Here is a 16,134-nt window from a genome sequence, read left to right as displayed (position 1 = left end):
GGTGGTATTCTCAATTTTTCTCTACATCCCCCACAAGTGTCAGGAGACTCGTCTGAAGTCACAACCGTCTATGTGCCAAGTTCTGTTTGTAGAATCCAAAATCTTGGGCTACAAACTAATGTGACCCCACTTGTCGCAATGTTCTCCGTTTTGCCCTACGTTCCCAACAAGTGTCACGGGACTAATCTGAAGGTAACCTGTAGTGATTAAAATGATAGATTTTTTAACCAGGGACCTCTCGCAACCTAAGCCATAATCATACACCTAAACCGTGAAAGTGAATTATCACTTTCCACCAAAATGACGGTCAAATTATGAGTCGATGTCTCAATGTTGCTACTGAGCTGCACATAGCATTGGTGGTATAGTGGTGAGCATAGCTGCCTTCCAAGCAGTTGACCCGGGTTCGATTCCCGGCCAATGCAGAGCCTGAGGAATTAATTTGTTTTAGGGGCTGGATGTCATTTCAAGTGTATTACATTTGAATCATTATCCTTGTACTTGGAAGTCAGAATTGCTCCTACATTCTGCAGGTTATCTAAAATAATAAATGTTGTGCGACGTTGAACCAACAAGTGCTTATCAAAATAGATTTGCAGTCCTATCGCCAAAACCATTCAGCCACCTTGTCCTGCGCCCAAGAGGTGATAGTCGGCGTTCCAACAAGATCTGCCTGTCTGAGATTGTTCAAGGATCTGCAAAAGGGCTCATCCGGGATTTGAACCCGGGACCTCTCGCACCCTAAGCGAGAATCATACCCCTAGACCAACGAGCCTTATACCAGAAGTTATTTTTTTGCTTTCTGCAGCAATGACAGTGAAGATATCGATTGACGTGTCCATGGTGCTTGGAACGATTGAACATCATGTGAGTGTTTTGTGCTTTACTTGTGAGCATAACAGTCTTCCAAAATCTTGACCATGTTTCAGTTCAAATCTTCTGTAGTTCATCTGCTGTGTCTTTCACATTCTGTCTTGTTCAGTCGCGACAGCAAAATGATGACGAGTTTTTACAAATTAATAAAGTGCAAAATGAGATCAATTCATTTTTTAAAAAACAAATGAAAAAATAAGACTTCCAAAAGAATGGAACTCATTTATTTTGAGTCAAATGACGTAAAGGTACGTGAATCAAAGTCAATTAATTTTGAAAATACCCATTCAAATAGATCCGTTTTCAACTAGAGAGATTAAGACTCGGCGTATCCGTCTCAATCCTCCACAACTTGCTTATGTTAACCCTCCATATTTGCAGTGAAAGATGGTGGACCTAGATCGGTTTTTGTCAAACCATGAGACAATACCTATAATCGGTCTTCTCACAAAAACATCTCTAGCTTCCGAACCGTTTGACCTACAAATTCATATGACCACTCTCTGGAATGAGGAGACCCTCACGAACACGGTGGTATTCTCAATTTTTCTCTACATCCCCCACAAGTGTCAGGAGACTCGTCTGAAGTCACAACCGTCTATGTGCCAAGTTCTGTTTGTAGAATCCAAAATCTTGGGCTACAAACTAATGTGACCCCACTTGTCGCAATGTTCTCCGTTTTGCCCTACGTTCCCAACAAGTGTCACGGGACTAATCTGAAGGTAACCTGTAGTGATTAAAATGATAGATTTTTTAACCAGGGACCTCTCGCAACCTAAGCCATAATCATACACCTAAACCGTGAAAGTGAATTATCACTTTCCACCAAAATGACGGTCAAATTATGAGTCGATGTCTCAATGTTGCTACTGAGCTGCACATAGCATTGGTGGTATAGTGGTGAGCATAGCTGCCTTCCAAGCAGTTGACCCGGGTTCGATTCCCGGCCAATGCAGAGCCTGAGGAATTAATTTGTTTTAGGGGCTGGATGTCATTTCAAGTGTATTACATTTGAATCATTATCCTTGTACTTGGAAGTCAGAATTGCTCCTACATTCTGCAGGTTATCTAAAATAATAAATGTTGTGCGACGTTGAACCAACAAGTGCTTATCAAAATAGATTTGCAGTCCTATCGCCAAAACCATTCAGCCACCTTGTCCTGCGCCCAAGAGGTGATAGTCGGCGTTCCAACAAGATCTGCCTGTCTGAGATTGTTCAAGGATCTGCAAAAGGGCTCATCCGGGATTTGAACCCGGGACCTCTCACACCCTAAGCGAGAATCATACCCCTAGACCAACGAGCCTTATACCAGAAGTTATTTTTTTGCTTTCTGCAGCAATGACAGTGAAGATATCGATTGACGTGTCCATGGTGCTTGGAACGATTGAACATCATGTGAGTGTTTTGTGCTTTACTTGTGAGCATAACAGTCTTCCAAAATCTTGACCATGTTTCAGTTCAAATCTTCTGTAGTTCATCTGCTGTGTCTTTCACATTCTGTCTTGTTCAGTCGCGACAGCAAAATGATGACGAGTTTTTACAAATTAATAAAGTGCAAAATGAGATCAATTCATTTTTTAAAAAACAAATGAAAAAATAAGACTTCCAAAAGAATGGAACTCATTTATTTTGAGTCAAATGACGTAAAGGTACGTGAATCAAAGTCAATTAATTTTGAAAATACCCATTCAAATAGATCCGTTTTCAACTAGAGAGATTAAGACTCGGCGTATCCGTCTCAATCCTCCACAACTGCTTATGTTAACGCTCCATATTTGCAGTGAAAGATGGTGGACCTAGATCGGTTTTTGTCAAACCATGAGACAATACCTATAATCGGTCTTCTCACAAAAACATCTCTAGCTTCCGAACCGTTTGACCTACAAATTCATATGACCACTCTCTGGAATGAGGAGACCCTCACGAACACGGTGGTATTCTCAATTTTTCTCTACATCCCCCACAAGTGTCAGGAGACTCGTCTGAAGTCACAACCGTCTATGTGCCAAGTTCTGTTTGTAGAATCCAAAATCTTGGGCTACAAACTAATGTGACCCCACTTGTCGCAATGTTCTCCGTTTTGCCCTACGTTCCCAACAAGTGTCACGGGACTAATCTGAAGGTAACCTGTAGTGATTAAAATGATAGATTTTTTAACCAGGGACCTCTCGCAACCTAAGCCATAATCATACACCTAAACCGTGAAAGTGAATTATCACTTTCCACCAAAATGACGGTCAAATTATGAGTCGATGTCTCAATGTTGCTACTGCACATAGCATTGGTGGTATAGTGGTGAGCATAGCTGCCTTCCAAGCAGTTGACCCGGGTTCGATTCCCGGCCAATGCAGAGCCTGAGGAATTCATTTGTTTTAGGGGCTGGATGTCATTTCAAGTGTATTACATTTGAATCATTATCCTTGTACTTGGAAGTCAGAATTGCTCCTACATTCTGCAGGTTATCTAAAATAATAAATGTTGTGCGACGTTGAACCAACAAGTGCATATCAAAATAGATTTGCAGTCCTATCGCCAAAACCATTCAGCCACCTTGTCCTGCGCCCAAGAGGTGATAGTCGGCATTCCGACAAGATCTGCCTGTCTGAGATTGTTCAAGGATCTGCAAAAGGGCTCATCCGGGATTTGAACCCGGGACCTCTCGCACCCTAAGCGAGAATCATACCCCTAGACCAACGAGCCTTATACCAGAAGTTATTTTTTTGCTTTCTGCAGCAATGACAGTGAAGATATCGATTGACGTGTCCATGGTGCTTGGAACGATTGAACATCATGTGAGTGTTTTGTGCTTTACTTGTGAGCATAACAGTCTTCCAAAATCTTGACCATGTTTCAGTTCAAATCTTCTGTAGTTCATCTGCTGTGTCTTTCACATTCTGTCTTGTTCAGTCGCGACAGCAAAATGATGACGAGTTTTTACAAATTAATAAAGTGCAAAATGAGATCAATTCATTTTTTAAAAAACAAATGAAAAAATAAGACTTCCAAAAGAATGGAACTCATTTATTTTGAGTCAAATGACGTAAAGGTACGTGAATCAAAGTCAATTAATTTTGAAAATACCCATTCAAATAGATCCGTTTTCAACTAGAGAGATTAAGACTCGGCGAATCCGTCTCAATCCTCCACAACTTGCTTATGTTAACCCTCCATATTTGCAGTGAAAGATGGTGGACCTAGATCGGTTTTTGTCAAACCATGAGACAATACCTATAATCGGTCTTCTCACAAAAACATCTCTAGCTTCCGAACCGTTTGACCTACAAATTCATATGACCACTCTCTGGAATGAGGAGACCCTCACGAACACGGTGGTATTCTCAATTTTTCTCTACATCCCCCACAAGTGTCAGGAGACTCGTCTGAAGTCACAACCGTCTATGTGCCAAGTTCTGTTTGTAGAATCCAAAATCTTGGGCTACAAACTAATGTGACCCCACTTGTCGCAATGTTCTCCGTTTTGCCCTACGTTCCCAACAAGTGTCACGGGACTAATCTGAAGGTAACCTGTAGTGATTAAAATGATAGATTTTTTAACCAGGGACCTCTCGCAACCTAAGCCATAATCATACACCTAAACCGTGAAAGTGAATTATCACTTTCCACCAAAATGACGGTCAAATTATGAGTCGATGTCTCAATGTTGCTACTGAGCTGCACATAGCATTGGTGGTATAGTGGTGAGCATAGCTGCCTTCCAAACAGTTGACCCGGGTTCGATTCCCGGCCAATGCAGAGCCTGAGGAATTAATTTGTTTTAGGGGCTGGATGTCATTTCAAGTGTATTACATTTGAATCATTATCCTTGTACTTGGAAGTCAGAATTGCTCCTACATTCTGCAGGTTATCTAAAATAATAAATGTTGTGCGACGTTGAACCAACAAGTGCTTATCAAAATAGATTTGCAGTCCTATCGCCAAAACCATTCAGCCACCTTGTCCTGCGCCCAAGAGGTGATAGTCGGCGTTCCAACAAGATCTGCCTGTCTGAGATTGTTCAAGGATCTGCAAAAGGGCTCATCCGGGATTTGAACCCGGGACCTCTCGTACCCTAAGCGAGAATCATACCCCTAGACCAACGAGCCTTATACCAGAAGTTATTTTTTTGCTTTCTGCAGCAATGACAGTGAAGATATCGATTGACGTGTCCATGGTGTTTGGAACGATTGAACATCATGTGAGTGTTTTGTGCTTTACTTGTGAGCATAACAGTCTTCCAAAATCTTGACCATGTTTCAGTTCAAATCTTCTGTAGTTCATCTGCTGTGTCTTTCACATTCTGTCTTGTTCAGTCGCGACAGCAAAATGATGACGAGTTTTTACAAATTAATAAAGTGCAAAATGAGATCAATTCATTTTTTAAAAAACAAATGAAAAAATAAGACTTCCAAAAGAATGGAACTCATTTATTTTGAGTCAAATGACGTAAAGGTACGTGAATCAAAGTCAATTAACTTTGAAAATACCCATTCAAATAGATCCGTTTTCAACTAGAGAGATTAAGACTCGGCGTATCCGTCTCAATCCTCCACAACTGCTTATGTTAACGCTCCATATTTGCAGTGAAAGATGGTGGACCTAGATCGGTTTTTGTCAAACCATGAGACAATACCTATAATCGGTCTTCTCACAAAAACATCTCTAGCTTCCGAACCGTTTGACCTACAAATTCATATGACCACTCTCTGGAATGAGGAGACCCTCACGAACACGGTGGTATTCTCAATTCTTCTCTACATCCCCCACAAGTGTCAGGAGACTCGTCTGAAGTCACAACCGTCTATGTGCCAAGTTCTGTTTGTAGAATCCAAAATCTTGGGCTACAAACTAATGTGACCCCACTTGTCGCAATGTTCTCCGTTTTGCCCTACGTTCCCAACAAGTGTCACGGGACTAATCTGAAGGTAACCTGTAGTGATTAAAATGATAGATTTTTTAACCAGGGACCTCTCGCAACCTAAGCCATAATCATACACCTAAACCGTGAAAGTGAATTATCACTTTCCACCAAAATGACGGTCAAATTATGAGTCGATGTCTCAATGTTGCTACTGAGCTGCACATAGCATTGGTGGTATAGTGGTGAGCATAGCTGCCTTCCAAGCAGTTGACCCGGGTTCGATTCCCGGCCAATGCAGAGCCTGAGGAATTAATTTGTTTTAGGGGCTGGATGTCATTTCAAGTGTATTACATTTGAATCATTATCCTTGTACTTGGAAGTCAGAATTGCTCCTACATTCTGCAGGTTATCTAAAATAATAAATGTTGTGCGACGTTGAACCAACAAGTGCTTATCAAAATAGATTTGCAGTCCTATCGCCAAAACCATTCAGCCACCTTGTCCTGCGCCCAAGAGGTGATAGTCGGCGTTCCAACAAGATCTGCCTGTCTGAGATTGTTCAAGGATCTGCAAAAGGGCTCATCCGGGATTTGAACCCGGGACCTCTCGCACCCTAAGCGAGAATCATACCCCTAGACCAACGAGCCTTATACCAGAAGTTATTTTTTTGCTTTCTGCAGCAATGACAGTGAAGATATCGATTGACGTGTCCATGGTGCTTGGAACGATTGAACATCATGTGAGTGTTTTGTGCTTTACTTGTGAGCATAACAGTCTTCCAAAATCTTGACCATGTTTCAGTTCAAATCTTCTGTAGTTCATCTGCTGTGTCTTTCACATTCTGTCTTGTTCAGTCGCGACAGCAAAATGATGACGAGTTTTTACAAATTAATAAAGTGCAAAATGAGATCAATTCATTTTTTAAAAAACAAATGAAAAAATAAGACTTCCAAAAGAATGGAACTCATTTATTTTGAGTCAAATGACGTAAAGGTACGTGAATCAAAGTCAATTAACTTTGAAAATACCCATTCAAATAGATCCGTTTTCAACTAGAGAGATTAAGACTCGGCGTATCCGTCTCAATCCTCCACAACTGCTTATGTTAACGCTCCATATTTGCAGTGAAAGATGGTGGACCTAGATCGGTTTTTGTCAAACCATGAGACAATACCTATAATCGGTCTTCTCACAAAAACATCTCTAGCTTCCGAACCGTTTGACCTACAAATTCATATGACCACTCTCTGGAATGAGGAGACCCTCACGAACACGGTGGTATTCTCAATTTTTCTCTACATCCCCCACAAGTGTCAGGAGACTCGTCTGAAGTCACAACCGTCTATGTGCCAAGTTCTGTTTGTAGAATCCAAAATCTTGGGCTACAAACTAATGTGACCCCACTTGTCGCAATGTTCTCCGTTTTGCCCTACGTTCCCAACAAGTGTCACGGGACTAATCTGAAGGTAACCTGTAGTGATTAAAATGATAGATTTTTTAACCAGGGACCTCTCGCAACCTAAGCCATAATCATACACCTAAACCGTGAAAGTGAATTATCACTTTCCACCAAAATGACGGTCAAATTATGAGTCGATGTCTCAATGTTGCTACTGCACATAGCATTGGTGGTATAGTGGTGAGCATAGCTGCCTTCCAAGCAGTTGACCCGGGTTCGATTCCCGGCCAATGCAGAGCCTGAGGAATTCATTTGTTTTAGGGGCTGGATGTCATTTCAAGTGTATTACATTTGAATCATTATCCTTGTACTTGGAAGTCAGAATTGCTCCTACATTCTGCAGGTTATCTAAAATAATAAATGTTGTGCGACGTTGAACCAACAAGTGCATATCAAAATAGATTTGCAGTCCTATCGCCAAAACCATTCAGCCACCTTGTCCTGCGCCCAAGAGGTGATAGTCGGCATTCCGACAAGATCTGCCTGTCTGAGATTGTTCAAGGATCTGCAAAAGGGCTCATCCGGGATTTGAACCCGGGACCTCTCGCACCCTAAGCGAGAATCATACCCCTAGACCAAAAAGTTATTTTTTTGCTTTCTGCAGCAATGACAGTGAAGATATCGATTGACGTGTCCATGGTGCTTGGAACGATTGAACATCATGTGAGTGTTTTGTGCTTTACTTGTGAGCATAACAGTCTTCCAAAATCTTGACCATGTTTCAGTTCAAATCTTCTGTAGTTCTTCTGTGGGCTCATCCGGGATTTGAACCCGGGACCTCTCGCACCCTAAGCGAGAATCATACCCCTAGACCAAAAAGTTATTTTTTTGCTTTCTGCAGCAATGACAGTGAAGATATCGATTGACGTGTCCATGGTGCTTGGAACGATTGAACATCATGTGAGTGTTTTGTGCTTTACTTGTGAGCATAACAGTCTTCCAAAATCTTGACCATGTTTCAGTTCACCTTGTCCTGCGCCCAAGAGGTGATAGTCGGCATTCCGACAAGATCTGCCTGTCTGAGATTGTTCAAGGATCTGCAAAAGGGCTCATCCGGGATTTGAACCCGGGACCTCTCGCACCCTAAGCGAGAATCATACCCCTAGACCAACGAGCCTTATGCAAAAAGTTATTTTTTTGCTTTCTGCAGCAATGACAGTGAAGATATCGATTGACGTGTCCATGGTGCTTGGAACGATTGAACATCATGTGAGTGTTTTGTGCTTTACTTGTGAGCATAACAGTCTTCCAAAATCTTGACCATGTTTCAGTTCAAATCTTCTGTAGTTCATCTGCTGTGTCTTTCACATTCTGTCTTGTTCAGTCGCGACAGCAAAATGATGACGAGTTTTTACAAATTAATAATGAGATCAATTCATTTTTTTAAAAACAAATGAAAAAATAAAACTTCCAAAAGAATGGAACTCATTTATTTTGAGTCAAATGACGCAAAGGTACGTGAATCAAAGTCAATTAATTTTGAAAATACCCATTCAAATAGATCCGTTTTCAACTAGAGAGATTAAGACTCGGCGTATCCGTCTCAATCCTCCACAACTGCTTATGTTAACCCTCCATATTTGCAGTGAAAGATGGTGGACCTAGATCGGTTTTTGTCAAACCATGAGACAATACCTATAATCGGTCTTCTCACAAAAACATCTCTAGCTTCCGAACCGTTTGACCTACAAATTCATATGACCACTCTCTGGAATGAGGAGACCCTCACGAACACGGTGGTATTCTCAATTTTTCTCTACATCCCCCACAAGTGTCAGGAGACTCGTCTGAAGTCACAACCGTCTATGTGCCAAGTTCTGTTTGTAGAATCCAAAATCTTGGGCTACAAACTAATGTGACCCCACTTGTCGCAATGTTCTCCGTTTTGCCCTACGTTCCCAACAAGTGTCACGGGACTAATCTGAAGGTAACCTGTAGTGATTAAAATGATAGATTTTTTAACCAGGGACCTCTCGCAACCTAAGCCATAATCATACACCTAAACCGTGAAAGTGAATTATCACTTTCCACCAAAATGACGGTCAAATTATGAGTCGATGTCTCAATGTTGCTACTGCACATAGCATTGGTGGTATAGTGGTGAGCATAGCTGCCTTCCAAGCAGTTGACCCGGGTTCGATTCCCGGCCAATGCAGAGCCTGAGGAATTCATTTGTTTTAGGGGCTGGATGTCATTTCAAGTGTATTACATTTGAATCATTATCCTTGTACTTGGAAGTCAGAATTGCTCCTACATTCTGCAGGTTATCTAAAATAATAAATGTTGTGCGACGTTGAACCAACAAGTGCATATCAAAATAGATTTGCAGTCCTATCGCCAAAACCATTCAGCCACCTTGTCCTGCGCCCAAGAGGTGATAGTCGGCATTCCGACAAGATCTGCCTGTCTGAGATTGTTCAAGGATCTGCAAAAGGGCTCATCCGGGATTTGAACCCGGGACCTCTCGCACCCTAAGCGAGAATCATACCCCTAGACCAAAAAGTTATTTTTTTGCTTTCTGCAGCAATGACAGTGAAGATATCGATTGACGTGTCCATGGTGCTTGGAACGATTGAACATCATGTGAGTGTTTTGTGCTTTACTTGTGAGCATAACAGTCTTCCAAAATCTTGACCATGTTTCAGTTCAAATCTTCTGTAGTTCATCTGCTGTGTCTTTCACATTCTGTCTTGTTCAGTCGCGACAGCAAAATGATGACGAGTTTTTACAAATTAATAATGAGATCAATTCATTTTTTTAAAAACAAATGAAAAAATAAAACTTCCAAAAGAATGGAACTCATTTATTTTGAGTCAAATGACGCAAAGGTACGTGAATCAAAGTCAATTAATTTTGAAAATACCCATTCAAATAGATCCGTTTTCAACTAGAGAGATTAAGACTCGGCGTATCCGTCTCAATCCTCCACAACTGCTTATGTTAACCCTCCATATTTGCAGTGAAAGATGGTGGACCTAGATCGGTTTTTGTCAAACCATGAGACAATACCTATAATCGGTCTTCTCACAAAAACATCTCTAGCTTCCGAACCGTTTGACCTACAAATTCATATGACCACTCTCTGGAATGAGGAGACCCTCACGAACACGGTGGTATTCTCAATTTTTCTCTACATCCCCCACAAGTGTCAGGAGACTCGTCTGAAGTCACAACCGTCTATGTGCCAAGTTCTGTTTGTAGAATCCAAAATCTTGGGCTACAAACTAATGTGACCCCACTTGTCGCAATGTTCTCCGTTTTGCCCTACGTTCCCAACAAGTGTCACGGGACTAATCTGAAGGTAACCTGTAGTGATTAAAATGATAGATTTTTTAACCAGGGACCTCTCGCAACCTAAGCCATAATCATACACCTAAACCGTGAAAGTGAATTATCACTTTCCACCAAAATGACGGTCAAATTATGAGTCGATGTCTCAATGTTGCTACTGCACATAGCATTGGTGGTATAGTGGTGAGCATAGCTGCCTTCCAAGCAGTTGACCCGGGTTCGATTCCCGGCCAATGCAGAGCCTGAGGAATTCATTTGTTTTAGGGGCTGGATGTCATTTCAAGTGTATTACATTTGAATCATTATCCTTGTACTTGGAAGTCAGAATTGCTCCTACATTCTGCAGGTTATCTAAAATAATAAATGTTGTGCGACGTTGAACCAACAAGTGCATATCAAAATAGATTTGCAGTCCTATCGCCAAAACCATTCAGCCACCTTGTCCTGCGCCCAAGAGGTGATAGTCGGCATTCCGACAAGATCTGCCTGTCTGAGATTGTTCAAGGATCTGCAAAAGGGCTCATCCGGGATTTGAACCCGGGACCTCTCGCACCCTAAGCGAGAATCATACCCCTAGACCAAAAAGTTATTTTTTTGCTTTCTGCAGCAATGACAGTGAAGATATCGATTGACGTGTCCATGGTGCTTGGAACGATTGAACATCATGTGAGTGTTTTGTGCTTTACTTGTGAGCATAACAGTCTTCCAAAATCTTGACCATGTTTCAGTTCAAATCTTCTGTAGTTCATCTGCTGTGTCTTTCACATTCTGTCTTGTTCAGTCGCGACAGCAAAATGATGACGAGTTTTTACAAATTAATAATGAGATCAATTCATTTTTTTAAAAACAAATGAAAAAATAAGACTTCCAAAAGAATGGAACTCATTTATTTTGAGTCAAATGACGCAAAGGTACGTGAATCAAAGTCAATTAATTTTGAAAATACCCATTCAAATAGATCCGTTTTCAACTAGAGAGATTAAGACTCGGCGTATCCGTCTCAATCCTCCACAACTGCTTATGTTAACCCTCCATATCTGCAGTGAAAGATGGTGGACCTAGATCGGTTTTTGTCAAACCATGAGACAATACCTATAATCGGTCTTCTCACAAAAACATCTCTAGCTTCCGAACCGTTTGACCTACAAATTCATATGACCACTCTCTGGAATGAGGAGACCCTCACGAACACGGTGGTATTCTCAATTTTTCTCTACATCCCCCACAAGTGTCAGGAGACTCGTCTGAAGTCACAACCGTCTATGTGCCAAGTTCTGTTTGTAGAATCCAAAATCTTGGGCTACAAACTAATGTGACCCCACTTGTCGCAATGTTCTCCGTTTTGCCCTACGTTCCCAACAAGTGTCACGGGACTAATCTGAAGGTAACCTGTAGTGATTAAAATGATAGATTTTTTAACCAGGGACCTCTCGCAACCTAAGCCATAATCATACACCTAAACCGTGAAAGTGAATTATCACTTTCCACCAAAATGACGGTCAAATTATGAGTCGATGTCTCAATGTTGCTACTGCACATAGCATTGGTGGTATAGTGGTGAGCATAGCTGCCTTCCAAGCAGTTGACCCGGGTTCGATTCCCGGCCAATGCAGAGCCTGAGGAATTCATTTGTTTTAGGGGCTGGATGTCATTTCAAGTGTATTACATTTGAATCATTATCCTTGTACTTGGAAGTCAGAATTGCTCCTACATTCTGCAGGTTATCTAAAATAATAAATGTTGTGCGACGTTGAACCAACAAGTGCATATCAAAATAGATTTGCAGTCCTATCGCCAAAACCATTCAGCCACCTTGTCCTGCGCCCAAGAGGTGATAGTCGGCATTCCGACAAGATCTGCCTGTCTGAGATTGTTCAAGGATCTGCAAAAGGGCTCATCCGGGATTTGAACCCGGGACCTCTCGCACCCTAAGCGAGAATCATACCCCTAGACCAAAAAGTTATTTTTTTGCTTTCTGCAGCAATGACAGTGAAGATATCGATTGACGTGTCCATGGTGCTTGGAACGATTGAACATCATGTGAGTGTTTTGTGCTTTACTTGTGAGCATAACAGTCTTCCAAAATCTTGACCATGTTTCAGTTCAAATCTTCTGTAGTTCATCTGCTGTGTCTTTCACATTCTGTCTTGTTCAGTCGCGACAGCAAAATGATGACGAGTTTTTACAAATTAATAATGAGATCAATTCATTTTTTTAAAAACAAATGAAAAAATAAGACTTCCAAAAGAATGGAACTCATTTATTTTGAGTCAAATGACGCAAAGGTACGTGAATCAAAGTCAATTAATTTTGAAAATACCCATTCAAATAGATCCGTTTTCAACTAGAGAGATTAAGACTCGGCGTATCCGTCTCAATCCTCCACAACTGCTTATGTTAACCCTCCATATCTGCAGTGAAAGATGGTGGACCTAGATCGGTTTTTGTCAAACCATGAGACAATACCTATAATCGGTCTTCTCACAAAAACATCTCTAGCTTCCGAACCGTTTGACCTACAAATTCATATGACCACTCTCTGGAATGAGGAGACCCTCACGAACACGGTGGTATTCTCAATTTTTCTCTACATCCCCCACAAGTGTCAGGAGACTCGTCTGAAGTCACAACCGTCTATGTGCCAAGTTCTGTTTGTAGAATCCAAAATCTTGGGCTACAAACTAATGTGACCCCACTTGTCGCAATGTTCTCCGTTTTGCCCTACGTTCCCAACAAGCGTCACGGGACTAATCTGAAGGTAACCTGTAGTGATTAAAATGATAGATTTTTTAACCAGGGACCTCTCGCAACCTAAGCCATAATCATACACCTAAACCGTGAAAGTGAATTATCACTTTCCACCAAAATGACGGTCAAATTATGAGTCGATGTCTCAATGTTGCTACTGCACATAGCATTGGTGGTATAGTGGTGAGCATAGCTGCCTTCCAAGCAGTTGACCCGGGTTCGATTCCCGGCCAATGCAGAGCCTGAGGAATTCATTTGTTTTAGGGGCTGGATGTCATTTCAAGTGTATTACATTTGAATCATTATCCTTGTACTTGGAAGTCAGAATTGCTCCTACATTCTGCAGGTTATCTAAAATAATAAATGTTGTGCGACGTTGAACCAACAAGTGCATATCAAAATAGATTTGCAGTCCTATCGCCAAAACCATTCAGCCACCTTGTCCTGCGCCCAAGAGGTGATAGTCGGCATTCCGACAAGATCTGCCTGTCTGAGATTGTTCAAGGATCTGCAAAAGGGCTCATCCGGGATTTGAACCCGGGACCTCTCGCACCCTAAGCGAGAATCATACCCCTAGACCAAAAAGTTATTTTTTTGCTTTCTGCAGCAATGACAGTGAAGATATCGATTGACGTGTCCATGGTGCTTGGAACGATTGAACATCATGTGAGTGTTTTGTGCTTTACTTGTGAGCATAACAGTCTTCCAAAATCTTGACCATGTTTCAGTTCAAATCTTCTGTAGTTCATCTGCTGTGTCTTTCACATTCTGTCTTGTTCAGTCGCGACAGCAAAATGATGACGAGTTTTTACAAATTAATAATGAGATCAATTCATTTTTTTAAAAACAAATGAAAAAATAAGACTTCCAAAAGAATGGAACTCATTTATTTTGAGTCAAATGACGCAAAGGTACGTGAATCAAAGTCAATTAATTTTGAAAATACCCATTCAAATAGATCCGTTTTCAACTAGAGAGATTAAGACTCGGCGTATCCGTCTCAATCCTCCACAACTGCTTATGTTAACCCTCCATATCTGCAGTGAAAGATGGTGGACCTAGATCGGTTTTTGTCAAACCATGAGACAATACCTATAATCGGTCTTCTCACAAAAACATCTCTAGCTTCCGAACCGTTTGACCTACAAATTCATATGACCACTCTCTGGAATGAGGAGACCCTCACGAACACGGTGGTATTCTCAATTTTTCTCTACATCCCCCACAAGTGTCAGGAGACTCGTCTGAAGTCACAACCGTCTATGTGCCAAGTTCTGTTTGTAGAATCCAAAATCTTGGGCTACAAACTAATGTGACCCCACTTGTCGCAATGTTCTCCGTTTTGCCCTACGTTCCCAACAAGCGTCACGGGACTAATCTGAAGGTAACCTGTAGTGATTAAAATGATAGATTTTTTAACCAGGGACCTCTCGCAACCTAAGCCATAATCATACACCTAAACCGTGAAAGTGAATTATCACTTTCCACCAAAATGACGGTCAAATTATGAGTCGATGTCTCAATGTTGCTACTGCACATAGCATTGGTGGTATAGTGGTGAGCATAGCTGCCTTCCAAGCAGTTGACCCGGGTTCGATTCCCGGCCAATGCAGAGCCTGAGGAATTCATTTGTTTTAGGGGCTGGATGTCATTTCAAGTGTATTACATTTGAATCATTATCCTTGTACTTGGAAGTCAGAATTGCTCCTACATTCTGCAGGTTATCTAAAATAATAAATGTTGTGCGACGTTGAACCAACAAGTGCATATCAAAATAGATTTGCAGTCCTATCGCCAAAACCATTCAGCCACCTTGTCCTGCGCCCAAGAGGTGATAGTCGGCATTCCGACAAGATCTGCCTGTCTGAGATTGTTCAAGGATCTGCAAAAGGGCTCATCCGGGATTTGAACCCGGGACCTCTCGCACCCTAAGCGAGAATCATACCCCTAGACCAAAAAGTTATTTTTTTGCTTTCTGCAGCAATGACAGTGAAGATATCGATTGACGTGTCCATGGTGCTTGGAACGATTGAACATCATGTGAGTGTTTTGTGCTTTACTTGTGAGCATAACAGTCTTCCAAAATCTTGACCATGTTTCAGTTCAAATCTTCTGTAGTTCATCTGCTGTGTCTTTCACATTCTGTCTTGTTCAGTCGCGACAGCAAAATGATGACGAGTTTTTACAAATTAATAATGAGATCAATTCATTTTTTTAAAAACAAATGAAAAAATAAGACTTCCAAAAGAATGGAACTCATTTATTTTGAGTCAAATGACGCAAAGGTACGTGAATCAAAGTCAATTAATTTTGAAAATACCCATTCAAATAGATCCGTTTTCAACTAGAGAGATTAAGACTCGGCGTATCCGTCTCAATCCTCCACAACTGCTTATGTTAACCCTCCATATCTGCAGTGAAAGATGGTGGACCTAGATCGGTTTTTGTCAAACCATGAGACAATACCTATAATCGGTCTTCTCACAAAAACATCTCTAGCTTCCGAACCGTTTGACCTACAAATTCATATGACCACTCTCTGGAATGAGGAGACCCTCACGAACACGGTGGTATTCTCAATTTTTCTCTACATCCCCCACAAGTGTCAGGAGACTCGTCTGAAGTCACAACCGTCTATGTGCCAAGTTCTGTTTGTAGAATCCAAAATCTTGGGCTACAAACTAATGTGACCCCACTTGTCGCAATGTTCTCCGTTTTGCCCTACGTTCCCAACAAGCGTCACGGGACTAATCTGAAGGTAACCTGTAGTGATTAAAATGATAGATTTTTTAACCAGGGACCTCTCGCAACCTAAGCCATAATCATACACCTAAACCGTGAAAGTGAATTATCACTTTCCACCAAAATGACGGTCAAATTATGAGTCGATGTCTCAATGTTGC

At 41.4% G+C, this 16,134-nt stretch overlaps 17 non-coding genes across 17 annotated transcripts; 11 read left to right on the top strand and 6 right to left on the bottom strand.

Annotated features, from left to right (window-relative positions):
• Window positions 1-353: 353 nt before the first annotated feature.
• Window positions 354-425, top strand: trnag-ucc. Its single transcript has one exon. It is a non-coding gene; the product is annotated as a tRNA-Gly (tRNA).
• A 278-nt stretch (window positions 426-703) lies between these two features.
• trnap-agg lies at window positions 704-775 on the bottom strand. Its single transcript has one exon. It is a non-coding gene; the product is annotated as a tRNA-Pro (tRNA).
• A 981-nt stretch (window positions 776-1,756) lies between these two features.
• On the top strand, window positions 1,757-1,828 carry trnag-ucc. Its single transcript has one exon. It is a non-coding gene; the product is annotated as a tRNA-Gly (tRNA).
• A 278-nt stretch (window positions 1,829-2,106) lies between these two features.
• Window positions 2,107-2,178, bottom strand: trnap-agg. The gene has a single exon. It is a non-coding gene; the product is annotated as a tRNA-Pro (tRNA).
• A 975-nt stretch (window positions 2,179-3,153) lies between these two features.
• Window positions 3,154-3,225, top strand: trnag-ucc. Its single transcript has one exon. It is a non-coding gene; the product is annotated as a tRNA-Gly (tRNA).
• A 278-nt stretch (window positions 3,226-3,503) lies between these two features.
• Window positions 3,504-3,575, bottom strand: trnap-agg. The gene has a single exon. It is a non-coding gene; the product is annotated as a tRNA-Pro (tRNA).
• Window positions 3,576-4,556: 981 nt separating this feature from the next.
• Window positions 4,557-4,628, top strand: trnag-ucc. The gene has a single exon. It is a non-coding gene; the product is annotated as a tRNA-Gly (tRNA).
• A 278-nt stretch (window positions 4,629-4,906) lies between these two features.
• trnap-agg lies at window positions 4,907-4,978 on the bottom strand. Its single transcript has one exon. It is a non-coding gene; the product is annotated as a tRNA-Pro (tRNA).
• Window positions 4,979-5,958: 980 nt separating this feature from the next.
• trnag-ucc lies at window positions 5,959-6,030 on the top strand. The gene has a single exon. It is a non-coding gene; the product is annotated as a tRNA-Gly (tRNA).
• A 278-nt stretch (window positions 6,031-6,308) lies between these two features.
• On the bottom strand, window positions 6,309-6,380 carry trnap-agg. Its single transcript has one exon. It is a non-coding gene; the product is annotated as a tRNA-Pro (tRNA).
• A 975-nt stretch (window positions 6,381-7,355) lies between these two features.
• On the top strand, window positions 7,356-7,427 carry trnag-ucc. The gene has a single exon. It is a non-coding gene; the product is annotated as a tRNA-Gly (tRNA).
• An 810-nt stretch (window positions 7,428-8,237) lies between these two features.
• trnap-agg lies at window positions 8,238-8,309 on the bottom strand. The gene has a single exon. It is a non-coding gene; the product is annotated as a tRNA-Pro (tRNA).
• A 966-nt stretch (window positions 8,310-9,275) lies between these two features.
• Window positions 9,276-9,347, top strand: trnag-ucc. The gene has a single exon. It is a non-coding gene; the product is annotated as a tRNA-Gly (tRNA).
• A 1,302-nt stretch (window positions 9,348-10,649) lies between these two features.
• On the top strand, window positions 10,650-10,721 carry trnag-ucc. Its single transcript has one exon. It is a non-coding gene; the product is annotated as a tRNA-Gly (tRNA).
• A 1,302-nt stretch (window positions 10,722-12,023) lies between these two features.
• Window positions 12,024-12,095, top strand: trnag-ucc. The gene has a single exon. It is a non-coding gene; the product is annotated as a tRNA-Gly (tRNA).
• A 1,302-nt stretch (window positions 12,096-13,397) lies between these two features.
• On the top strand, window positions 13,398-13,469 carry trnag-ucc. The gene has a single exon. It is a non-coding gene; the product is annotated as a tRNA-Gly (tRNA).
• Window positions 13,470-14,771: 1,302 nt separating this feature from the next.
• trnag-ucc lies at window positions 14,772-14,843 on the top strand. Its single transcript has one exon. It is a non-coding gene; the product is annotated as a tRNA-Gly (tRNA).
• Window positions 14,844-16,134: the final 1,291 nt, after the last annotated feature.

The sequence above is a fragment of the Oncorhynchus mykiss genome, unplaced genomic scaffold (genome assembly GCF_013265735.2).
Source record: "Oncorhynchus mykiss isolate Arlee unplaced genomic scaffold, USDA_OmykA_1.1 un_scaffold_373, whole genome shotgun sequence".
Classification (NCBI taxonomy): Eukaryota; Metazoa; Chordata; class Actinopteri; order Salmoniformes; family Salmonidae; genus Oncorhynchus; species Oncorhynchus mykiss.
The sequence above is the reverse complement of the archived record's forward strand: the minus strand, read 5'-3'. Positions and strand labels throughout refer to the sequence as shown.